Raw genomic sequence first — 27,416 nt, forward strand, 5'->3', positions numbered from 1 at the left:
TAATTTCACTCCAACTTCTTCCCCTCCACCATCAGATGTCTGAATGGACCTTGAACCCATAAACACTATCTCACTAACTTTTTAAAATTTTTATCTTTGCACTACATATTTAACTTAACCATTATCTATATATACTGTAATTCACAGTTTTTTCTCTATTGTTATGTATTGCATTGTACTGTTGCCACAAAGAGAATAAATTTCACGACATATGCCGGTGATATTAAATCTGATTCCAATTCTCTCCATATAGATATTCAACGTATACACATTTCTCACAAACATACACACACCAACTCATTGAAACATTATTTCTAACTCGCACACACATACATGCAAATTTACTCTATCTCTCTCTTTCTCTCTCTCACACACACACATTCTTGTCTAATCTTGATATCACTGATTTGATTCTCATATTGTACATGCTGTAAAAATTAAACCAAGCCACATTAAGGAGTAAGTACAAGCTAATGATGAATGACAAACCCTTAGACCCTAAGACCATAAGATACAGGAACAGAATTATGTTATTCAACCGATCAAGTCTGCTTCGCCATTTCATCATGGATGATCCCAGATCCCACTCAACCCCATACACCTGTCTTCTCACCATATCCTTTGATGCCCTGACTGAACAGGAAACAATCTGCTTCTGCCTTAAATATACCCACGGACTTGGCCTCCACTGCAGTCTGTGGCAGAGCATTCCACAAATTTACTACTCTCTGGCTAAAAAAATTCCTCCTTACCTCTGTTCTAAAAGGTCACCCCTCAACTTTAAGGCTGTGCGCTCTAGTTCTGGATACCCCCCACCATAGGAAACATCCCTTCAAAGGATCTGGTTGTGATTAGGGTGAAGGAACGGAGAGAAAGTCTATTTTATTTGCATCCAGCTCTCTTTTAGGAACAATATGATTGTTATTTAATTATGTTGAACAAAGCATAAAAAAAATTGATTAGGACACTAATCCGCCCTTCTGTGAAATATTGCTTGGGGATCTTTTACATCTATTTGATTTAACATCTCATTTGAATGATAGAAAATTTGATTGGTACTGCACTGGGTTATCAGCCAGAAATGTACGAAGGTCTCTGGAGTAAAAGCCGAGCCGGAACCTTTAGATTCTGAGAAAATAATAGACTTCACTTGATAATTTGAGAGGATGAAACTAAAGTCAGATGTATCAGTAAGGAGTAAAGGGAACTACTGAGGCACAAGAGAGGAGCTGGCCAAAGTTGATTGGAAGGGGACATGAGCGGGGGTGGCAGCTGAACGGCAACGGCTGGAGTTTCTGGGAGAAATTTGGGAGGCACAGGATAGATACATCCCAAAGAAGAAGAAGTATTCATAAAGCAGGATGACATAGAAAAATAGAAACATAGAAAATAGGTGCAGGAGTAGGCCATTCGGCCCTTCGAGCCTGCACCACCATTTATTATGATCATGGCTGATCATCCAACTCAGAATCCCGCCCCAGCCTTCCCTCCATACCCCCTGACCCCTGTAGCCACAAGGGCCATATCTAACTCCCTCTTAAATATAGCCAATGAACTGGCCTCAACTGTTTCCTGTGGCAGAGAATTCCACACGTTCACCACTCTCTGTGTGAAGAAGTTTTTCCTAATCTCAGTCCTAAAAGGCTTCCCCTCTATCCTCAAACTGTGACCCCTCGTTCTGGACTTCCCCAACATCGGGAACAATCTTCCTGCATCTAGCCTGTCCAATCCCTTTAGGATTTTATACGTTTCAATCAGATCCTCCCTCAATCTTCTAAATTCCAACGAGTACAAGCCTAGTTCATCCAGTCTTTCTTCATATGAAAGTCCTGCCATCCCAGGAATCAATCTGGTGAATCTTCTTTGTGCTCCCTCTATGGCAAGGATGTCTTTCCTCAGATTAGGGGACCAAAACTGCACACAATACTCCAGGTGTGGTCTCACCAAGGCCTTGTACAACTGCAGTAGTACCTCCCTGCTCCTGTACTCGAATCCTCTCACTATAAATGCCAGCATACCATTCGCCTTTTTCACCGCCTGCTGTACCTGCATGCCCACTTTCAATGACTGGTGTATAATGACACCCAGGTCTCGTTGCACTTCCCTTTTCCTAATCGGCCACCATTCAGATAATAATCTGTTTTCCTATTTTTGCCACCAAAGTGGATAACTTCACATTTATCCACATTAAATTGCATCTGCCATGAATTTGCCCACTCACCCAACCTATCCAAGTCACTCTGCATCCTCTTAGCATCCTCCTCACAGCTAACACTGCCACCCAGCTTCATGTCATCCGCAAACTTGGAGATGCTGCATTTAATTCCCTCATCCAAGTCATTAATATATATTGTAAACAACTGGGGTCCCAGCACTGAGCCTTGCAGTACCCCACTAGTCACTGCCTGCCATTCTGAAAAGGTCCCGTTTATTTCCACTCTTTGCTTCCTGTCTGCTAACCAATTCTCTATCCACATCAATACCTTACCCCCAATACCGTGTGCTTTAAGTTTGCACACTAATCTTCTGTGTGGGACCTTGTCAAAAGCCTTTTGAAAATCCAAATATACCACATCCACTGGTTCTCCCCTATCCACTCTACTAGTTACATCCTCAAAAAATTCTATGAGATTCGTCAGACATGATTTTCCTTTTACAAATCCATGCTGACTTTGTCCGATCATTTCACCGCTTTCCAAATGTGCTGTTATCGCATCCTTGATAACTGACTCCAGCAGTTTCCCCACCACCGATGTTAGGCTAACCGGTCTATAATTCCCCGGTTTCTCTCTCCCTCCTTTTTTAAAAAGTGGGGTTGCATTAGCCACCCTCCAATCCTCAGGAACTGGTCCAGAATCTAACGAGTTTTGAAAAATTGTCACTAATGCATCCACTATTTCTTGGGCTACTTCCTTAAGCACTTTGGGATGCAGACCATCTGGCCCTGGGGATTTATCTGCCTTTAATCCCTTCAATTTACCTAACACCACTTCCCTACTAACATGTATTTCGCTCAGTTCCTCCATCTCACTGGACCCTCTGTCCCCTACTATTTCTGGAAGATTATTTATGTCCTCCTTAGTGAAGACAGAACCAAAGTAATTATTCAATTGGTCTGCCATGTCCTTGCTCCCCATAATCAATTCACCTGTTTCTGTCTGCAGGGGACCTACATTTGTCTTTACCAGTCTTTTCCTTTTTACATATCTATAAAAGCTTTTACAGTCAGTTTTTATGTTCCCTGCCAGTTTTCTCTCATAATCTTTTTTCCCCTTCCTAATTAAGCCCTTTGTCCTCCTCTGCTGAACTCTGAATTTCTCCCAGTCCTCAGGTGAGCCACTTTTTCTGGCTAATTTGTATGCTTCTTCTTTGGAATTGATACTATCCCTAATTTCTCTTGTCAGTCACGGGTGCACTACCTTCCTTGATTTATTCTTTTGCCAAACTGGGATGAACAATTGTTGTAGTTCATCTATGCAATCTTTAAATGCTTGCCATTGCATATCCACCATCAATCCTTTAAGTGTCATTTGCCAGTCTATCTTAGCTAATTCACGTCTCATACCTTCAAAGTTACCCCTCTTTGAGTTCAGAACCTTTGTTTCTGAATTAGCTATGTCACTCTCCATCTTACTGAAGAATTCCACCATATTATGGTCACTCTTACCCAAGGGGCCTCTCACGACAAGATTGCTAACTAACCCTTCCTCATTGCTCAAAACCCAGTCTAGAATAGCCTGCTCTCTAGTTGGTTCCTCGACATGTTGGTTCAAAAAACCATCTCGCATACATTCCAAGAAATCCTCTTCCTCAGCACCTTTACCAATTTGGTTCACCCAATCTACATGTAGGTTGAAGTCACCCATTATAACTGCTGTTCCTTTATTGCACACATTTCTAATTTCCTGTTTAATACCATCTCCGACCTCACTACTACTGTTAGGTGGCCTGTACACAACTCCCACCAGCGTCTTCTGCCCCTTAGTGTTATGCAGCTCTACCTATATCGATTCCACATCTTCCCGGCTTATGTCCTTCCTTTCTATTGCGTTAATCTCATCTTTAACCAGCAACGCCACCCCACCTCCTTTTCTTTCATGTCTATCCCTCCTGAATATTGAATATCCCTGAATGTTGAGCTCCCATCCTTGGTCACCCTGGAGCCATGTCTCTGTGATCCCAACTATATCATAATCATTAATAACAATCTGCACTTTCAATTCATCCACCTTGTTACGAATGCTCCTTGCATTGACACACAAAGCCTTCAGGCGCTCTTTTACAACTCTCTTAGCCCTTATACAATTATGTTGAAAAGTGGCCCTTTTTGATGCTTGCCCTGGATTTGTCGGCCTGCCACTTTTACTTTTCTCCTTACTACTTTTTGCTTCTACCCTCACTTTACACCCCTCTGATTCTCTGCACTGGTTCCCATCCCCCTGTTGTGAACTAACCTCCTCTCGCCTAGCCTCTTTAATTTGATTCCCACCCCCCAACCATTCTAGTTTAAAGTCACCTCAGTAGCCCTCGCTAATCTCCCTGCCAGGATATTGGTCCCCTTAGGATTCAAGTGTAACCCGTCCTTTTTGTACAGGTCACGCCTGCGCCAAAAGAGGTCCCAATGATCCGAAAACTTGAATCCCTGCCTCCTGCTCCAATCCCTCAGCCACGCATTAATCCTCCACCTCATCACATTCCTACTCTCACTGTCGCGTGGCACAGGCAGTAATCCCGGAACTGTAACTGACGGGAAGTCAAAAACAATAAGCAAAATAGGGGGCATATAATACAGTAAAAATTAGTAGGACGTCAGAGGGTTGGGAAGCTTTTAAAAACCAACAGATGGCAACTGAAAAAGCCATAAGGAAGGACAAGATGAAACATGAAGGTAAGCTAATCAATAATATCGAAGAGGGTACCAAAGGTTTTCTCGGATATATACAAAGTAAAAGACAGGTGACAGTAGCAATCAAGCCGCTGGAAAATGATGCTGGAGAGGTAGTAATGGGGGACAAGGAAATGGCAGATGAATTAAATAAGTATTTTGCTTCCATCATCAATGTGGAAGACACTAGTAGTATGCAGGATGTTTAAGAGTGTCAGGGGCAGACGTGTGTGCAATTACTATTACTAGGGAGAAAGTGCTTTGGAATCTGAAAGATCTGATGGTAGATAAGTCACCTGGACCAGATGGACTACACTCCAGAGTCTGAAAAAGGTAGCTGAAGAGATTGTGGTGGCATTAGTAATGATCTTTCCAGAATCTCTATATTCTTGCTTGGTTCCGGAGGACTGGAAAATTGCAAATGTCACTCCACTCTTCACGAAGGAAGGGAAACAGAAGAAATGAAATTATAGGCAGTTAGCTTGACCACAGAGGTTGAGGAGATGTTGAAGTTGGTTCTTAAGGAGGAGGTCTCTGGGTGCTTGGAAGCACAGGATAAAACAGACCAAAATCAGTATGGTTTGCTTGGGAAAATCCTGCTTGACAAATCTGTTGGAATTCTTTGAGGAAATACAAGCAGAATAGACAAAGGAAAATTGATGGATGTTGTGTACTTGGATTTTCAGAAGGCCTTTGACACGGTGCCACACATAAGGCAGCTTAACAAGATAAGAGCCCATGGTATTACAGGAAAGATACTGGTATGGATAGAGCATTGGCTGATTGGAAGGATGCAAGGATTGGAATTAAAAGGAGCCTTTTCTGGTTGGCTGCTGGTGACTACTGGTGTTCCACAGGGGATCTGTGGGATCGCTTCTTTTTAAGATATATGCCAATGATTTGGATGACGGAATTGATGGCTTTGTGGCCAAGTTTGTGGATGATACGAAGATAGGTGGAGGGGCTGGTAGTGTTTAGGAAGCAGGTAGGCTGCAGAAGGACTGAGGCAGATTAGGAGAGTGGATAAAGAAGTGGCAGGTGGAATACAGTTTCAGGAAATGTATGGTTATGCACTTTGGTAGAAGGAACAAAAGTGTAGACTATTTCCTAAAGGGGTCAAACATTCAAAAATCTGAGGTGCAAAGGTTATTGGGAGTCCTTGTTCAAGATTCCTTAAAGTTAACTTGCAGGTTGAGTCAGTGGTGAAGAAGGCAAACGCAGTGTTAGCATTCATTTCAAGAGGACTAGAATATAAGCGCAAGGATGTAATGCTGAGGCTTTATAAGGCACTGGTGATGCCTCACTTAGAGTATTGTGAGCAGTTTTGGGTCCCTTATTGAAGAAAGGATATGCTGACATTGGAGAGAGTTCAGAGGAGGCTCATGAGGATGATTCTAGGGATGAAAGGATTAACATATGTGGTGAATTTGATGGCTCTGGGCCTTTACTCACCAGAATTTAGCAGAATGGGGGGGGGGGGGGAATCTCATTGAAACCTATCGAACTTTGAAAGGTCTAAAATAAGTGGATGTCAAAATGATGTTTCCTACAATGGGGAGTCTAAGGCCAGAGGGCACAGTCTCGGTCTAGAGGGATATTAACTTAGAATGGAGATGAGGAGAAACTTTTTAGCCAGAGGATGGTAAATCTGTGAAATTTGCTGCCACATGGTTCTTGATTAGTCAGGGTGTGAAAGGTTACAGGGAGAAGGCAGGAAAAAATAGGGTTGAGAGAGAAAATGGATCAGCCATGTTCAAACGGCAGAGCTGACTCGATGGGCTGAATGGCCTAATTCTGCTCCTATTTCTTTTATGGTCTCTCTTTCCCTCACATGTTCTTAAAAGGTTGTTATTACCAAGCCACAGCTGAGATTTCTGACCTGCTTGAAAGGCATATATTCTCTTGCATTTGTATTTGGATAAACCTTCTGGTTCTTACCAGCTATATTTTCAAATTCTAAGTCTGAGGCTTTCTCCACTTATATATAATCTCTTGCTGTGTAACAATGTGGAAGTGGACAGAATTATAAAAACTAATATTTGCAGGGTCGTAAGAAACATAATGAAAAATGGGTGGAGGCTCCCAACACTCTGTATCTCACTGAGGGACACAGTATTTCCTGCCAGCAGGAGATCAGCAACTCCTCAACTTTCCTTTTCAATTAAAGTAAGTATCAAGCGGGGTGTAAAATGGTCTGCGATTAAATATTTCTCATTTTAAGCTATCACCTGAGAACAACATGATCCTTTCTTCTGCATGCACGCACAAAGGCAATGTTGGGGATTAAATGTTGTTTCATAAGAAATGGCTGCTACTACCAAGATTTTTCCTTTTGCTTGACTTTGGAGGGAAACCAGTGCCTTATTCTATCATGAAATACACGGGAAATCTCAATCAAAATTATTTTCTGGTCATCGAACAAATGACTTAAAAAAAATTTAACTTTGTGAGAGTGTAAGAGCAATTGGTATTGTCATTGGCAGTGATGCAGCAAGATCAAAGTAAGTTGTTATCTTATGATTTAACTACTGTCTCAGCAGTTCAGAAAAATAAATGGATTACCCTGGTGGGTAGACCTGGGGTTTCCATTTGAGCTGTAATGCTCAGTTAATTTAAGTGGGTCAGCTGCAGAATTTGATCTCCAGCTGGGATATTGCAGTTACCCTCAGTGTCGCAGGCTGGGGAGCTGAGACATCTCCTGAGCTTCCTGCTGTTGGTCTTTACACAGATTTCACACCTCAGAAACAGCCTGCTCGGACCATCTGGCCTCTGCTAGTGTGGCTCTGGAGTTTCCTCACAGAATAATTACAGCATGGAAAGAGTCTATGTGGCTCTCTACAAGAGCGACCCAGCTTCACCTGCACCTCCGCCCAGTCCCTAAAGTCGAAAAATTATTTCAGATTGTTATTCAGTTCCCTTCTGAATGCTACAATTGAATCTGTCTCCACCACTGCCCCTGGCAGTGAATTCCTGACTTAAAAATCATGAAAGGTATAGTGAGCGTAGATAGAGAGGATCTGTTCTGATTGTCAGATCGGTGAAGACAAGGGAATGTAAAGTAACCCTCCCCCCCACTTCACTTTCCATAGGGATTGCTCCCTCTGTGATTCTCTTGTTCATACATCCCTCCCCACTAATTTCCCTACTGGCACTTATCCCTGCAAGCGGAAGAAGTGTTACACCTGCCCATTCACCTCCTCCTCACCTCTATTCAGTCCTTCAACCAGCCCTTCAAGGTCAGACAACACTTCACCTGTGAACCTGTTGGGGATGTCTGTTGTATCCGGTGCCCCTGAGGCAGCCTGCTCTGCATTGTAAGACCCAACATGAATTGGGGGACCACTTTATCGAGCACCTCTGCTCCATTCGCAAAAGAACAGAATTTTCTATTGGTCAACCTCTCAAGTTCCTATCCCTTTCTCTGAGTCCATGGCCTCCTCTTCTGCCACGATGAGGCCACTCACAGGGTGGAGGAACAATACCTTATATTTTGTCTCGGTAGCCTCCAACCTGATAGTATAAATATCGATTTCTCCTTCCAGTATTTTTCCCCTCCCCTTCCCTCTTCTTCTATTCCCCAGTATGGCCTCTTACTGTCATGGTCCGGATCGGGGTCCCTTTAAATTTACCTTGTTTATGTTACGATCCGGACCGTTGATTTCCTGTTTTCCCGTGTCCCTTGACTTTGGTGATTAGAGGCAATTAACACTCGACTGAACCGGTAGTTTATAGTCTCCGGCTTTCAGCCATTCGGCATGGGGGCGTCTGCAAAGTCACCAAAGGTACGGTGTGCCGATGTCATCTGGCTGGAGCAGGCCTAGTCTCTGCCGAAGCGAGTACCGGTAATTCGCCTCTCCTCACCGGAGCAAACCTGTCTAGTTACCTCGCCGAAGCGAGCCTGCAAAGTTTCCTCACCGAGGTGGGTCCATCAGTTAACCCGCCGGAGGGAATCAAGAACCGCTGTCTACTGTTCCCGGGCCGAGTCAAGAGCTCGCCACTACCCGGAGGCTCAAAGTCAAGTCCTCGCTCCAGGTGGCATTCAAGTACCATGTCAAGTCCTGGCCCTGGAGGCGTTAAGTACCATGTCAAGTCCTGACCCTGGCGGCATTCAAGTACCATGTCAAGTCCTGGTCCTAGCGGCATTCAAGTACCATGTCAAGTCCTGGCCCTGGTGGCTTCCCAGTTCTGAGTCATGTCCTGGCCCTGGTGGTCTGTGATTCCTGTCCTACCCCCTTGTCTGAAAACCTTCCCTGCCCCTCTCGCCTCTAGCCCTCGTCTGCAGCCCCCGCCTGTACTTCGGTCTAGTTCCATCACTGGAGCTAGATAGGTACTGTCTGGTGTTCATTCGTGTTGGTCTTGTCTTGTCTTGTCCTCGCCTCCATGGGGTAAGTCAGGCTGTCTAGCCATTGCCCCGCGGGGAGTCATGTCTTGTCTTGTCCTTGCCTCCATGGGGTAAGTCAGGCCGTCTTGCTGTTGCTCCGCAGGGGGGGTCATGTCTTCTCCTGTCTTATCCTCGCCTCTGTGGGGTAAGTCAGGCCGTCTTGTCGTTGCCCCGCAGAGGGTCATGAGTCCCGGCCCTATGTCCTGTACCCAAGGAGGGGTCCTGGCTCTCTGTTCTGTGTGCGAGTCCCGGCCTGATGTCCTGTACCCAAGGAGGGGTCCCGGCTCTCTGTTCTGTGTGTGAGTCCCGGCCCTATGTCCTGTACCCAAGGAGGGGTCCCAGCTCTCTGTTCTGTGTGTGTGTCCAAGGTTCCATGTACCTGCTCTCCCGAGACCGAGGCTCTGTTTTCCATGTTCCTCCTCTCCCTAGCCCATGACATGTCATGCCTGGTTCTGGGGTCCGAGCCCGAGGCAAGACCCAGGTACTGGGTCCTTGCCCAGTCTTGGGCTGGGAGTCCATACCCTAGCCTCTTCATGTCTCCTCTAGTTCTGAGAGCCGATTCCGAGTCCAAGCCCAGACCCTTGGTCCCAGCCTAGTCATAGTCCTGAGTCCTTATCTTGTTCGCTATTCCTGCTTCTGTCTTGCTCTCCTGGTATCGTACAATAAACTAAACCTAAGCAACTTCACAAGATGTGTCTTGCATTTGGGTCCACCCTTGCTCCCAATGCCCCCGCCACTGTGACACTTACCTCTTCTCCTCACCTGCCTATCGCCTCCCCATGGTGCACCCTATTCCCTTTCTCCCATGGTCCATTCTCATTTCCTATCAGATTCCTTCTTCTCCAACCTTTTGCCTTTTCCATCCATCACCTACTAGTTTCATACGCCCTCCATCTGCCCACCTAAATTTACCTGTCACCTTCTAGCTTACATTCCTTCCCTCCTCCCCCCACACCTTTTCATTCTGACATCTTCCTCCTTCCTTTCCAGTCCTGATGAAGTTTGTCAGTCTCAACGTCAGCTGCTTATTCATTTCCATAGGTGCTACCTGGCCTGCTGAGTTCCTCCAGTATGAAGGACTTTTTATATCATTATAAAGGATCATTTTATTATTTTTTACTAAAATACATTTCTTTGATATTGGTGGCTTTACTTGGTCACCTTTTTTCTACATTCCTTAGTTCCTAAACGATATGTCAATGGGAACTGTTTCTCTCTAACCTGCCTGATTTTAAATATTTCTATCACTAGCCACCTCTGTTCAAGGGTGACCAACTCCTGCTTCCCCAGTCTATTCACTTAACTGAAGTCACTCATCCCCAATAACATTCCAGTAAATCTCTACAGCATTCTCTCTAAAACTTTCACAACCTACCTGTTACCAAAGCTTGCAACGGGATCTGGAGCATCTGGTGAAATGGGCTGGAAAACTGGCAGATGGAATTTAATGCCGATGAGTGTGAGGTGTTGCACTTTGGGAGGACCGACCAGGCTAGGTTTTACAAAGACAGTGGGCACTGAGGAGTGCAGTGGAAAGCAGAGAACTGAAGGATCTGGGAATACAAATCCATAATTACTTGAAAGCGGCATCACGGATAGATAGGGTCGTAAAGACAGCTTTTGGCACATAAGTCAATTTATCAAGTACAGGAGTTGGGATGTTATGTTGAATTTGTATAGGATGTTGGTGAGGCCTAATCTGGGGTATTATGCACAGTTTTGGTCACCTATCTACAGAAAAGATATAAATAAGATTAAAAAGGTACAGAGAAAATTTACAAGGATTTTGCCAGGACTTGAGGGCCCGGGGAAATATTGAATAGGTTAGAAATTTATACCCTAGAATGTAGAAAATTGTGGTATTCAAAATTATGAGGAGTATAGATGGGGTAAATGCAAGCAGGCTTTTTCCACTGAGATTGGATGAGACTACAACTAGAGTTCATGGGTTAAGGGTGAAAGGTGAAATGTTTAAGGGGAACATGAGGGGGAACCTCTCCAGTCTGAGGGGAGTGAGAGTGTGGAATGAGCAGCCAGCACAAGTGGTGGATGCAGTGTCAATTTCAACATTTAAGAGAAATTTGGATAGGTAAATGGATGGAAGGAGTATGAACAACTATGGTCCAGGTGTTAATTGATGGGACTAGGCAGAATGGTTTGCATGGACTAGATGGGCCAAAGGGCCTGGTTCTGTGCTGTAGTGTTCTATGACTCTGTGAATTAAAAGTGTGAAACTCAGTATAATTCACAACACTCCAGTTTGGCTATATTGTATAATATATTGTTGGTTGGTCAAGACTTCCTTGTTCTCCTACTCTGTGCCTCTATTTATAATGATTAGATTCCACATGATTTCTTACCCACTTTGTAAGTCTCCCCTGCCATTTACAAAAGTGTACTCAAATTGCTCCTATCAAAATGTAACAGTGCACTTTTCAGCATTAAATTTCATCTATTTGCCCATTCCTGTATACCCATGTTTCAAATAACTAAAATATCTTTTTACAAAGCTGCGGTTCTAGTCCTGACCCCAGGGAAAATGCCCTGTATATTACCTTCCAGTCTGCAAACGGTTTTTCACTATTGCACTCTGTTTCCCATTGCTCAGCCAACATTTGTCCATGTTAATACTTGATTTCCTTTCGCTCATGCTTTAGTCTTGATGGTGCCTATTGCTGGTGGTGCACTTTATGAAATAATCTTTTCAGTCCATCTTTATCACATCAATCATACTTCTCTCAGTGAACCTCCATGTTACTTCATCAAAGAATTCTATTATATTGCTTGGAAACAAGTTTCCAATTTTCAACCATTCTGACAGAATACAAGTCTTCACAAGGTTATGGTAAGGTTCCATCCTTGTTCATAACCTGGACAGATTGAGGTGGCAAATTGAGTTTCCACATGGCAGCAGGTTAGAGTGGTCAGGCTCTGGATCAATAGGATTGGGCGGGAACAGGTGCAGGCTAGAACTTAGGTTTGAGAAGATAGAGGCATAACAAGTGCAGGCAGGATGGTAATTCAGGCAGTGGAATGCTCCTTTTGTGAGATGTGGGATTTCTGGATACCTGACGGTCTTCTTGAAGTACACCCAACTTCAGCTCCTGACGGACAAGGTCAGGGAACTGGAGCTGGAGCAACATTCACCCAGGACCATCCAGGAGGCTGGAAACTTCATAGATGAGTCTTTTACTGAGGTGGTCACACCCAGCAAGCAGGCTTCAGATGGTTGATGGGTGACCGCCAGGAGAAGTACGCGGAGAGAGCAGTCAGTGCAGGTTTCCCCTGTAGCCATTTCCCTCAGCCACAACTGTAGCCCATTGGATATTGCTGGGGGGATGTCCTTTCAGGGCACAACAGCGGCAGCCCAGTCAGTGTCACTGTCGCCAGCTCAGAAGCTCAGCAGGGAAGGGTAAAGCCAGGCAGAGTGACAGTGATAGGAGACTCGGTAGATAGAGGAATGGAGAGAAAATTTTGTGGCCGTGAAAGAGAAGCCACGGTGGTGTTATGCTTCCTAAGTGCTGGGGTCCAGGCTGTCTCAGTGTGGCTGCAGATGATCCTCAAGAGGGAGGGCAAGAAGCCTGAGATCGTGCTGCAATGACATGGGTAGAAAAGGGAAAGAGGTCCTGTGCAGTGAGTGTAGGGAATTAAGGAAAAGGCTGAAGAACGGGACCTTGAAGTAGTAATCTCTAGATAATCCCCAGTGCCACTTGCTGGTCAGGGCAGGAGCTAGATAATGGCACAGATGTGTGAGTAGTTGAGGAAGTGGTGCAGGAGGCAGGGTTTCAGATTTCTGGATTATTGGGATCTCTTCTGGGGAAGGAATGACCTGTACAAAAAGGACGGCTTACACCTGAACCCAAGGGGGACCAATATTTTTGTGGGCAAGTTTGTTAGGCCTGTTGGGGAGGGTTTAAACGAAGTTGGCAAGGGGATGGGAACTTGAACGATAGGACTGAGGATGGAACAGCTGGTATACAAGTAGATGCAGTGTGTAGTGAGACTGTGAGGAAAGACAGGCAGATGACAGGACAAAATTGTAGTCAATGGGAGAAGGTGAAGTGTAACATGGAGGCAAAATCAAAAAGGGTGCAAATACAGGACTGAAAGTGTTATACCTGAATGCATGCAGTGTATGGAATAAGGTAGATGATCTTGTAGTGCAGTTAGAGATTTGCAGGTAGGATGTGGGCAATACTGAGACGTGGCCGAAAGAAAATCATAGTTGGGAGCTTAACATCCAAGGATACACATTGTATCATATTTAGAGAATGCAGAGGGTGTGGATGGACAGTAAAAAGTGAAATCCAATCCATAGAAAGAAGAGTGCTACGATTGGAAGATGTAGAATCCTTGTGGGTAGAGTTAAGAAACTACAAGGGTAAAATAGACTCGATGGAAGTTATATACAGGCCTCTGGACAGTAACTAGGACGTGGGCTGTAAACTTCAACAGGAAATTGAAAAGGCATGTCATAAGGGCACTGTTATGATAGTCATGGGGGATTTTAATGTGCAGCTAGATTGGGAAAATTAGGTTGGTGCTGGATTCCAAGAGAGGGAACTTGTAGAACACCCACCAAATGGCTTTTTAGAATAGCTTGTGGTTGAGCCCAAGAGGCGAAAGGCAATTCAGGAATGGTTGTTGTGTAATAAGCCAGATCTGATTAGGGAGTATCAGGTGAAGAAACCCTTTGGAGGTCATGATCACAATATGATAGAACACACCCTGCCGTTTCAGAGGAAGAAGCTAAAGTCAGAGATTTCAGTTTTACAGTGGAGTAAAGGAAACTGCAGAGGCATGAGAGAGGAGCAGGCCAAAGCTGATTGGAAGGGGATACTATTGAGGATAACAGGAGGACACGCAGAAGATGCAGGATAAGTACATTCCGAAGATAGAGAAGTATTCTGAGGGCAGGGTGACGCAACTGTGGCTGACAAAGAAAGTCAAAGATAGCATAAAAGCAAAAGAGAAGGCATATAATATCGCAAAAATTAGCCAGAAGTTAGAGGATTGAGAAACTTTCTAAAACCAACAGAACGCAGCTAAAATGCCATAAGGACGGAAATGATGAAATATTTCAGTAAGTTAGTCAAAAATATAAAAGAGGACACCATAAGATTTTTTCATATACAGTATATAAAGTGTAAAAGAGAGGTGAGAGTGGATATTGGACTGCAGGAAGATGATGCTGGAGAGATAGTAATGGGGGACAAAGAAATGGCAAACAAACTGAACAAGCATTTTGCATTAGTCTTCACTGTGAAGACACTAGCAGAATGCCAGAAATGCAAGAGTGCCAGGAGGTAGAAGTGAGTATCATTGCTACTGCTAGGAAGGTGCATGGAATACTAAAAAGTCTGAAGGTAGATAAGTCACCTGGACTAGATTGACTGCACACCAGGGTTCTGGAAGAGGTAGCTGAAGAGATTGTGGAGGCATTAGTAATTATTTTTTTAAGAATCATGGTTCCAGAGGACTAGAAAATTGCAAATGTCACTCCACTCTTTAGAAGGGAAGGAGGCAGAAAAAAGGAAATTATAGGCCAGTTAGCCTAACTTCAGTGCTTGGGAAGTTGTTGGAATCCATTATAAAGGATGAGGTGTCAGGGTACTTGGACAAAGTCAGCATGGTTTCCTTAAGGGGAAATCTTACTTGACAAATCTGTTGGAATTCTTTGAGGAAGGAACAGGCAGGATAGACAAAGGAGTGTTAAGGGATGTAGTTTACTTGGATTTTCAGAAGGCCTTTGATAAGTTACCACACATGTGGCTGCTTAACAAGATAAGAGCCCATGGTGTTACAGGAAAGATTCTAGCATGAATGGGACTAAAGGGAGCCTTTTCTGGTTGTCTGCTGGTGACAAATGGTGTTCCACAGGAGTCAGTATTGACACTGCTTCTTTTCACACTATGTGTCAATGATTTGGATGACAGAATTGATGGCTTTGTTGCCGAGTTTGCAGATGAAATAAATGATAGGTGGAGGGGCAGGTACTGTTGAGAAAGCAGGTGGTCTGCATAAGGAAATGGACAGATTGGGAGAATGGACAAAGAAATGGCAGATGGAATATACTGTATATGTTGTCTGACACCATAGCTTTGCTTTACTTTGGGATGCTTTATGATATTGCAGTATTGCACAAGTACGAGGCTGTTGTGAATGATTCTAAGGCACTGAGAGTTCAATTATTATCTTAAACTCACCAGCATATCCTTGTTATTATTTACAAAATATCTCTAAAAGAAATCTACATTTTGCCTGTTGTTCAAAACTCCTTTTGCACAGAAATGCATGAGTGGATAATTAATTAAGAAGCACTTGAGATGATGGATGAATTCAATAGAACCCAGTGCTGGGCATAAAGATCAAGATGTGTAATTGGTCTAACTAATGATACATTAGTTTAATTACCTTAGCATCCAGCAAATATACATGGCTGGATGCACTGAAGTCAAAAGAGGTCTCCAGGAAAGCCACCGTCAGCCTCGTATCGGGAAGGTTTATTGTACTACTAGTCCTGTAGAAAGTCAAGGTACCATGGGAAGCATTGAAGAATAGTACAACATGGTTAATAATGGTCTCCGGGTTATGTAGGTGCAACACTAGGAGCTTCTGGTAGAGAACGTTGAAGCAACAGAGTGCCCTCTATTCACAGATAGCTAGAAAGCACTCCAGAACCATACTGTTAAGGTAGTTGAGGCAGGTTCCAGAATGGTCTCTGTACTTGAAGTTATAGAGTAATTCGGCATGGAAATGGACCCTTTGGCTTAAGTTGTCCATGTTGACCAATTTGTGTCCAATTGCCTATGTTGTGATGATGATGATGATGATGATGTGTCCATATTCCTCTGGACCTTTCCTATCAGTGTACCTATCCAAGCATCACTTAAAGCTTGTCATTGTCCATGTGTCTACAGTCATACCATATGTCCGCCATCCTTTGTGTGACAATGTTGCCCTTCAGGTTTTTCTTAAAGCAATGTTCATAAACATAGATGCCAGCTTCCAATGCTTGGCAAAGCTGTTTCTTCCCTTCAGTGAAGCCTTTGTCTTGCTCAGATTTTAGATCTTGAAAGTAATATGGATGTCCCACCATACTGTCAGATTTTAGTGCTTGGGGTCTGTTTCCTCAGACACGTTAGTCTTTTTGTCCAATGCCCTGCATTCACCTGTTCTCTGAGATCTCACTGCACTCTGCCCCATTTCCTCTGCCCTTCCTCTCCATGAAGAAGCACTGGGCCCCAAAATCTCACCCATGTGCTACAATAGTCCAAATCTCTCTCGAAGGAGTTTGTACGTCCTCCCAGTGAGAGTGTGGGTTTCCTCTGGATGCTCTGGTTTCCTCCCACAGTCCAAAGATGTACCAGTTGGTGGGTTAATTGGTGATTGTAAATTGTCCCATGATTAGGCTAGGGTTAACTTGGGGGTTGCTGTGCAATGCATCTTGAAGAGTTGGAAGGAACTTTTCTGCATTTAATTTCAATAAATTAAAAAAAAATGAATATTTTTGGACCTTGTTAGGTAAATGAATGAATTAGACAACACAATATGACAACCTTTGAATTAGCATGAACTGTAATATGAGCATCCGTGGGTAATAATTCATATCCTTAAGCACTCTCTTCTCAAGTTTTTTTTAGCTTGGGGAGAAGGAAGGATTAGTCTCACAAGAATACAGGTTAAGCGTAGGTAGCAGTTTGTTTCAGGTTTACATTGTTCCTTTCAGCTGTCACTGGTGTTCTGATAAGCTAAATCGATCATCTTGAGCAAAGAGAAATAGTTTCCAGCTTTCCACACACAAGATTTCTGTCAGTTTGTGCTGAAACACAAAAGCAAACAAATGGCAATTGTTTGAGTATCAAACATGGAACAAAGGTCTATTCATAACAGGTGCACAGCATTTAATGAATGGAATAAACTGTATTCTTAAGCAACCAGATACAGCAAACTATTTTCACCCTTTCCTGTGTGATGAAGGTCAATAGTTCAAGCACAGGCCTTCGTGGGCAAGCACTTTTCATTGAGAATTGATTTTGCTTAAATCTGTTGATGGAAATGCTTCTGGAAAGTTTTGTTTTATTTAAAGATACAGGCCCTTCCGTACCAACATGCCCGCGCCACCTAACTACACTCATGTGACCAATTAATCTACTAACCCGCACGTCTTTGGAATTTGGGAGGAAACCAGAACGTGACAATTGTCTGTGAGTGGATTTTCTGAGGAAATTTGTACTGGAGCATCACTAGGTGCAACGTTTATTTGACAACTTGTGGCAGGCCCAGTCAGCTCATGTCCTCCACGTAAGAGGGAATCTCCTGTATTTGCTCTGGGGTTATAACAGGGCATATGGAGCAGGTGCGGGCCCCTCATGCCTGCTTTGGCATTTGGTAAAATTGTGGCTGACCTGCTTGGAACCTGCTCACGCCCATTAACGAAGGTGAAGCCTCTGTGCTGGGGGAAGGCAGGAGAGATTAATTCACTAAAGTGTCACTTCAAAGTAAAAGTTGCTGATAATGGAATGAGTACGGAAATGAAAAGAGAATCCAGAGGAAATGTAAATAATAATATCAAATTATTGCTTGTAACTGGCCGGCTGGTAGCGTAGTGGTATCAGCACCGGACTTCGGAGCGAAGTCTCCCAAGTTTGAATCCAGCCAGCTCCCCTGGCGCACTTTCCATCCGTGCTGGGTTGAGTGTCGAGCTAGCAGCTCGGCCTAGTAAGAAAGAAATTGCCTGCTACAGAAACACCAACAGCAAAAAGTTGATGACCTATGCTCTCTCGTGAGTTTAAAAGGCAATTTCCTTTTCCTTCCATTGCTTGCAACTGTTGAACTTTTTGAGCCTGCGATGACAAGAGACTGCAGATTTATTTATTTATTTATTCGTTCATTTATTTACTTACTTACTTACTTACCTGCACAGCACGGAGTAGGCCCTTCTGGTCCTTCGAGCCATACCGCCCCAGCAAACCCAGACAAACCCAACTAGCCCTAGCCTAACCAGGGGACAACCTACAATGATAAATTAACCTACTAACCAGCATGTCTTTGGATTCTGGGAGCAAACAGGAGCACACGGGAAAAACCCATGCATTCCACAGAGGGGATGTACAGACTCCTTACAGGACAGTGTTGGAATTGATGCTGGAATATGGAGCAAAAAATGACCTCGCAGAAGAACTTAGCAATTCAGTAGCTGCTCTACCTTGAGCTTCTGTTGAGCACCAATGAACCAATGATGGAGGTCAAAAACACTCAGATCAGACTGGGCAATGAATCGACAGTTGAAATGAACAGCCACCAGGAACTGGAAGCCATGAATGTTGAGAGAATAAAGGTAATTTACAAAGTAGTCACTCTCTCTCTCTCTCTGTTTTACACAGAAATGTATAGGAAGTTTAATTGCAAAAAGCAAATGCACAGTGTCAGATTGATAAGAAATTGAAAAATATTGTTGTTTTGTCTGGAAAGAACATCTGGGCCTTCTGACAGATACAGAGCAGGCATTATTTCTCTTTATTTACACAGGTAAGTGTCATTATTGACAATAATAGAGCAGTAGGCCAGAGCACTGATGAAGGTACGAAATTTGTGGAATAGTGACTTTTTTTAAATTAAAAAAAGGAATAGTTACTTCTGAAGGGAGGCAAGGGTGTGCCTGGTGGTGGGATCATGATGGAGAATAAACAATTGAACGTGGAGTCAAATGTGAAGTGAGTACAAGGAGAATCTTAATTTGGAATTGGGAAGAAGATGGTGTGTGAGACAAGGTGCTGGAAATGGCACCTTATTTGCTTCATTTTCAGTATATGAAACAGTGGCTCATGACCAAAGTAAATTTCCATTTACACTAATATCAAATATTTTGCCAGCACTAAAAATGCAGTAGAAAGAATGGGAACAACAGGAATTCTGCAGATGCTGGAAATTCAAGCAACATACATCAAAGTTGCTGGTGAACGCAGCAGGCCAGGCAGCATCTATAGGAAGAATGGGATTGTGTTATGGTGAAGCACTGAATCATTTCAGATTCAGATCAGTTCAGAATCTTAAAGTAGTATATGGTGACATATTTTTACTTACCTATCTTATTTATTGAGATACAGTGCAGAATAGGGCCTTCCAGCCCTCTGAGCCATGCTATCCAGTAATCACTCTATTTAATCCTAGCCCAGTCATGGGACAATGTACAATGATCTATTAACCCATTAAACCATTAATTGTTTGTCATTTATATTAACGATCTGGATGATGGGGTGGTATTTTGGATTAGTAAGTATGCATGTGATACTAAGATAGGTGGTGTTGTAGATGATGAGGTAGGTTTTCAAAGCTTGCAGAGAGATTTAGGCCAGTTAGAAGAGTGGTCTGAAAGATGGCAGGTGGAGTTTAATGCTGAAAAATGTGAGGTGCTACATTTTGGTAGGACTAATCAAAATAGGACATACATGGTAAATGGTAGGGCATTGAAGAATGCAGTAGAACAGAGGGATCTAGGAATAATGGTGCATAGTTCCCTGAAGGTGGAATCTCATGTGAATAGGGTGGTGAAGAAAGCTTTTGGTATGCTGGCCTTTATTAATCAGAGCATTGAGTATAGGAGTTGGGATGTAATGTTGAAATTGTATAAGGCATTGGTAAGGCCAAATTTGGAGTATTGTGTACAGTTCTGGTCACCGAATTATTGGAAAGATGTCAATAAAATTGAGAGAGTACAGAGGAAGTTTACTAAAATGTTGCCTGGGTTTCATCTCCTAAGTTACAGAGAAAGGTTGAACAAGTTAGGTCTTTATTCTTTGGAGCGTAGAAGGTTGAGGGGGAACTTGATAGAGGTGCTTAAAATTATGAGGGGGATTGATAGAGTTGACGTGGTTAGACTTTTTCCATTGAGAGTGGGGAAGATTAAAACATGAAAGCATGGGTTGAGAATTAGAGGTAACATGAGGGGGAACTTCTTTACTCGGAGAGTGGTAGCTGTGTGGAACGAGCTTCCAGCAGAAGTGGTTGAGGCAGGTTCGATGTTGTCGTTTAAAGTTAAATTGGATAGATATATGGACAGGAAAGGAATGGAGGGTTATGGGCTGAGTGCAGGTCGGTGGGACCAGGAGAGAGTAAGAGTTCGGCACGGACTAGATGGCCTGTTTCCATGCTGTAATTGTTATATAGTTATATATGGTTAAACCATATGTCTTTGGACTGTGGGAGGAAACCAGAGTACTCGGAGGAAACCCACATGGTCATGGGGAGAATGTACAAACTCCTTAATGTAGGAGTGGGAATTGAACCCAGGTCACCTGTACTGTACAGCATTGTGCTATTCACTACATTAATGAGATACGTACTCTGGTAATGTTTACTTTGAACTTTAAACTATAAGTAATGAATTAAGTTCAATCATGCAGATAATTTGAATTGTGATAAAGGAATATTGATAGGAATACACAAAAATGTCAAAGTATGCCTTTAGAGATAGAGGGTCAGGAGTAAGTCATTCTGCTCCTTCAGCGGGTTCCAGGAATCAAAGAGGTCAAGGCTGGGCTGCAACTTCACTTACTTGCCTTTTGTTCTGGAGCTAATAATATTCCTGCATAGTAAAGGTCAATTGATTTCTGTTTGAATCTTTCAATTGACCAAGCCTCTACTGGAGCTTCTTTAGGGGTCGGTTTCAAATTTCCTTTTTCCAATTTCCAATACCCTTCCCAGAGGTCAGCCATAAATGGCTTAGTCAAATGTCAAGATAATGGCTTCCGGTTTCGCTTTCGTAGCAGACACTATAGGGATGGGTAGCACAGCCGGTTATGGGAAATCAATTGGTCTTTTGTGTTCAATAAATAAATCACCATTTCTAATTGCTAATCCTGAATATAATGAGGATTCTTCTTGTTTATGTTGCTAAGTGTTACCAGGCATTGGGTTCAGTCAGCTTGACAATGACAGCCAAACCAGGTAGAACTCTCACAGTGCTAGCAAAAATACTTCTGAGCATAATCAGCCATCTGGTTGATTAATGTGGACACCTACGTTGTTGTGGGACTAGGTTGAGGATGTGATGTATTAGCAACTCAGAGTTGGGAAGAGAAGAGTAGTTTTGGCAATCAGGTCATTAAAGTTTTCAGTTCAGTATTCAAATGGAGTGAAGAAAATTGGGATATTTAAACTTGAGGAAGAAACATCAATACTACATATGGGCTTGAGTTCACAGCTAGAGTTCAATTTTTCCCTCTGATTACTGGTCTGTACTTCAGAGGAGCAGAAGAGTTTGAGGCATGTTGAGACTATAATACATAAGAACAGAATTAGGCCATTTGACCCATCGTAAGCTCCGATTTATTATCCCTCTCAACCCACTCTCCTATTTTCTCCCTGTAACCTTTAATGCCCTTGCTAATCAAGAACCTATCAACTCGGTTTTAAATACTTTAAATAGCTTGGCCTCCAGAGCTGTCTGAAACAGTTAATTCCATAGATTCACCACTCACTGGCTAAGAAAATTTTTTGTCATCTCTATTCCAAAGGGAGATCCTTCTAACCTGAGTCTTTGCCTTCTAGTTCTAGACTTCCCCATGAATGGGAACATTCTTTTCACATTCACGTTATCTAGGCCTTTCAATATCTGGTAGAATTCAAAGAGGTCCTTGCTCATTCTCTATACTCCAGTGAGTACAGGCCAGAGCCATCAAATGAAAGGGTTAACTCATATGATAACTCCTCCATTCCTAGGATCATTCTCATAAACCTTTTCTCGGCCCTCTCCAATGCCAGCATATTCTTCGATATAGTGCCAAAAACTGTTCATAATACTCCAAATATAATCTGATCAGTAACTCATAAAGTTTCGACACTACATCCTTGCTTTTATATTCTAGTCTTCTTGCTAACATTGCCTTCCTTACTACCGACCCAACCTGCGAGTTAACCTTTCGGGAATTTTGCGCTAAGATTCCCAAATCTCTTTGCATCTCTGATTTCTGAATTTACTCCCCATTTAGGAAACAGTCTACAACTGTATTCCATCTACCAGTGGGAATGATCATACACTTTACTACACTGTGTTCCATCTGCCACATCTTTGCCCATTCTCCTAAGCTGTCCTAGTCCTACTGCAGATGCCTTGCTCCTCTACACTAGCTGCCCCTCCACCTTTCTTTTGTACCATCTGCAAGCTTGGCCACAAATCCATCAATTCCATTCTCCAGGCCGTTAACAGGAGCAGCGGTAACACTGACCCCAGTCACCTGCAGCCAACCAGAAAAGCCCCTTTTATTCCAACTTTTTTCAAGATTGCTGACGAAATCACTGTCATGGGCCAATCAAAGGTGGTGCCAAACCAGCGTGTAGGAGAGAGATTGAAAATTTGGCTGAATGGTGCCACAACAACAGCCTCTCACTCAATATCAGCTAAACCAAAGAGTTGAGTGTTGTCTACAGGAGGTCCATGACCCAGTGAACATCGGGGATCAGAAGTGGAGAGCGTCAGTAACTTTAAATTCCTTGGCATTATCGTTGCAAAGGATCAGTCCTAGGACAAATATGTAAGTGCCATTACAAAGAAGACACAGCATTACCTCTACTTTCTTAGAGGTTTGTGCAGGTTTGATATGTCATCTAAAATTCTGACAAACGTCTACAGGTGCACAGTGGAGAGTATCCTGATTGGTTGCATCATAACGTGGTATGGAAGCACCAGTGCCCATAAATGGAATAGCCTATAAAAAGAGGCGGATACAGCCTTGTCTATCATAGGAAGTCCCTCCCTACCATTGAGTACATCCTCAAGGAGCCACAAGAAAGCAACACCCATCATCAAGAACAGCCACCATTCAGGCCATGCTCTCCTCTTCTCTGATGCCATTGGAAAGGAGGTACGGGAGTCTTAGGTCCCACACCACCAGGTTCAGGAACAGTTATTACCCTTCGACCATTGGCCTCCTGAACCAGCGTGGATAACATCACTCACCTCAACGGTGAATTGATTCCACACCCTATGGCCTTGTTTTCAAGGACTATACAACTCATGTTCTCAACTTTATGTATTATTTATTTATAATTAGTATTATTCGATTACCTTTTGTAATTCCACAGTTTACCTTCTTTTGCACATTGGTTGTTTGTGTATTTTTTTATTGATTCCATTGTATCTGCTCTGAATGCCTGCAAGAATATGAATCCCAGGGCAGTGTATGGTGACATACACATACTTTGATAATAACTTTCAACTTTAACTTTAATTATTTTTCAGCCGATCTTTTATCCATGCTAGTATCTTATCTTAATACCATGGGTTCTTAACTTGTTTAGTAGCCTCATGTGCAGCACCATGTCAAAGGCCTTCTGAAAATCCGGGAAACCATGCTGAGTTCAGCCTACTTGAACTGTGCCTCGAAGTACCTCGAAGCCACATCCTTAATAATAGACTTTAACATCTCACCAACTACTGAAGTCAGGCTAACTGGTGTACACTTTCCTGTCTTTCGCCTCCTTCTCTTCTTCAAGAGTGGTATGACATTTGTGATCTTCCAGTCCTGTGGAACCATTCCAGAATCTAGTGATTGTTGAAAGATTGCTACTAATGCCTCCATAATCTCTTCTGCTACCTCCTTCAGGTGGGCACGTGGCCGAGTGGTTAAGGCAATTGACTAGTTACCTGAAGGTCGTGAGTTCGAGCCCCAGCCAAGCCAGCGTGTTGTGCCCTTGAGCAAGGCACTTAACCACACATTGCTCTGCGATGACACTGGTGCCAAGCTGTATCGGCCCTTGCCCTTCCCTTGGACAACATCGGTGTCATGGAGAGGGGAGACTTGCAGCATGGGCAACTGCTGGTCTTCCATACAACCTTGCCCAGGCCTGCGCCCTGGAGAGTGAAGGCTTTCCAACTGCAGATCCATGGTCTCGCAAGACTAACGAATGCCTATAAACCTCCTTCAGAACCTTGGGGTATAGTCCATCTGGTCCAGGTGATTTAGCTATCTTCAGACCTTCTCCTTAGTAATAGCAACCATACTCATTCTGTCCCCAGACGTTCTTGAGTTTCTGGCATGCTTCTGATGTCTTATACAGTGAAGGTGGACTTGGTAATAATGACTAAAGGTCTTCCTTGGGATCTCCCTTCTGGAGGAATTCAGGATGGTGGATTATAGGCATAGGTAATCCAGGCATTATGATTTTCCGATGAACAGAAAGATTTAGATCCAAAAGCTTACTTTTCTCAGATGTAGGATAACTAGCAGCTGAAGTTTAAGGTTAGTCAAAATAAAGTGTATATTTAGACAATAGCTTTGTTCACGAAAGTGCTTTTGGAACAATGCAATTGATTTGGAGAAGTCTTGTGAATTCAGCAAATCAGCAAATTAATCTTGGAAGGAGATCAATGGGCCTATTGCGCCTATGTTGTCTCTTTGAAAGAATATATCTAATTAGCACTCTATCTCCATCTTTTGAAGGGAGCCTTGCAGAATTTTTCAATTCAAGTACTTAACTATTTCCTTCTGGAAAATACAGCAGATTCTGTGTCCATTGACATTACAGCTAATGCATTATGACTACTGTACTACTGTAACACTGTTCACTTCACCAAAATGTTTCATCAGCTGTCCTTTGCCTCTTTTGCCAACCATGTTAGTTCTGAGTCATCTACTTCCTAATCCTCTTGTGAACAGAAAGAGTTGCTCCTTCTCCGTTCTTCAAAGCCTCTCTTAATTTTGAACACCTCAGTTAAATCTGTTCTCTGAGGAGCAGAGCCATAGTCTCATTATTCTCTTCACATAACTGAAGTCTTTTATTCCTGGTACTATTCAAGAGAAGGTCTTCTTCACTCTCTTCAAGATCTTCATGTTCTTTCTGAAGTGGTGCCTAACTTGGGGCACAGTGTTCCTGCTAAGGCCAAACCACTGTGTGTTAAAGCAGTTTAGAACAACAGACAAGAGAAAATCTGCAGATCCTTAAAAGCCAATCAACACACGCAAAATGCTGGAGGAACTCAGCAGGCCAGGCAGCATCTGTGGAAAAAAGTGCAGTTGATGCTTTGGGCTGAGACACTTCAGCAAGATCTATCAGTTCCACCTTAAGATTATACTGTTCAGTTAATTTTGTATCTCTCAGCTCTTCTTCTGAAATACACCTCCATACTTTGTTCTTCTCCATTAACTTGCTGTGCTCCTACACACTTCAGCAGTCTGGCTCTGCCCTTCATCTGCTGCTGCCTTCAGAGGTACATGAGAGGTACAATATATCAATTTCAGGCCACATATCCAAGCTTAGATCTAACAGTTATATAGATAGAGCAATGCATCTTGCTGTGTGATTTCTCCTGACCAACCCTGCAGACCCTGAGCTTCAACTCAATAGGAAAAGCATGTAGCCTGTTGATTTTGCTGCTCGTTAAGGAAAGTAATGAAAATTTTTTTTGAAGAGTTCTTTGGTTGGAAGTATCAAAAGCACTTTTGTCCAAAACACAACTATAATTATTCTCAAAGCTAAATGTGGCTCTTGTACAGCAAGAAATCTCAGCCCTATAGTTGTTGCTTATTTCCTGATGTGCTTTCACTATAAACAAAGGACTGGCACAGGGAGCTTTTCGTTTGCTGTGTTTCCAAGCAACTGGGTCTCAGCTCCCATCTGTAGTCTGATTTCTTGAATAGACTGGATTCATATTGTCTGAAACTTGTAATTTCAATGGCAAAGTGCTAGAAATAGCACCTGGAAAGTGCAATCATTATCTGAAGGACTGTATGAGCCAAGGGTGTTTATATTAGAATGGATATGACTCAGGTTTTAGAATGATGAAAGCTTTGGATGCACTCCAATAGCATAGGTTGTTTGAAGTGAATAGGGATGATGAGATTAGAGGTCATGTCTATAAAATCTATTGGCTCTTTGTTGGGTTAGAAGTAAGGAAGTATTTACTTTTGTTGCCCTTGTCCATAAAATAAAGGCGAAGGTCTGGTGTAGAATCTGTTGAAGTTCTTGACCGAGCCTGTCGAGAGAAGGAATAAAGAGGCTATTTAGCCCTTCCTTACTTTGGACGGGGTTCTGAGTTGGATGATCAGCCATGATCATAATAAATGGCAGTGCAGGCTCGAAGGGCCGAATGGCCTACTCCTGCACCTATTTTCTATGTTTCTATGTTTCTATAACTGTTCAGTGTTCAGTCAGGCCAAGGCCAGTCAATACCTTACCTCATTTTATTTCCAGGATCAGGGGATGGAAGGGAGCTTATATAAATCGTGGTCTCATTAAGGACACTCACTGTCTGGGACACACCCTCTTCTCATTACTACCATCAGAGAGAAGGTACAGGAGGCTGAAGACCTACATTCAATATTTTAGGAACATCTTCTTCTCTTCTGCCCTCAGGTTTCCAAACAGTCTATGAATGTATGAACAATGTGGCACTATTCCTCTTCTGCACTATCTATCTATTTATGCAACTGACGGTAACTTTAAAATCTTGCACTGTACTGCTGCAACAAAACAACAAATTTCCCAGCATATGTCAGTGACAATAAGCCTGATTCAGATTCTCCTTATGGAACAGTGCAACGAAAAACTGTGTGCATAGAAAGTACCCAGCAATATGTTCACTTCTGAACACTTTGATGAGATTTACATGATGATGTAAAGAGGCATGGAACGTTCTGTAAACATGATCTCAACCATGTTGGATGTGGAAATACAGGCCACAGGAACAGGTGCGTTTTGTGACTGGAAATGCCTGTTGGATTTCTGGTGTGATGCAGCCCAACGTGAGGCTTGTTGCAATTCCATTTCACTTTGCAAATAGGCAACTTTGTTGTACAAAGCACTGACAAAGAAAGAGGACGTGATGGAAAGGAATTTCTTTCACAGAATTTCAGACTTCTGCCATATTGTTTGTGACTAGACACAAACAAAATGGCAGAAGTCTGAAATTCTGTGAAAGAAATTCCTTCCTATCACGTTGCCTTTTTTTGTCCTGAGTGATCCCATTCTTCTTTTAGGTCTTATTTTGGTGGCTCAGTTAAAAAGTGACACAATGGACCGCATAGCACGGTCTCCCAGATTTTCCAATCTAAATTCTATGCTTACATCTCCAGACTCAGATGATTTTGGAAGGGTATGAGGAAATACTAGAAATAGGAAACGGAAATAGGCGATTGGGTACCGAATGGT

At 42.9% G+C, this 27,416-nt stretch overlaps 1 protein-coding gene across 1 annotated transcript in view; it reads left to right on the top strand.

The window, feature by feature from the left end:
- LOC134348141 (E3 ubiquitin-protein ligase Midline-1) overlaps nt 1-27,416 on the top strand; it is a 429,310-nt gene that overhangs the window by 20,865 nt on the left and 381,029 nt on the right. The gene's annotated exons all lie outside the window — the stretch shown is intronic.

Source organism: Mobula hypostoma, chromosome 6 (genome assembly GCF_963921235.1).
Source record: "Mobula hypostoma chromosome 6, sMobHyp1.1, whole genome shotgun sequence".
In the NCBI taxonomy this organism is placed as follows: Eukaryota; Metazoa; Chordata; class Chondrichthyes; order Myliobatiformes; family Myliobatidae; genus Mobula; species Mobula hypostoma.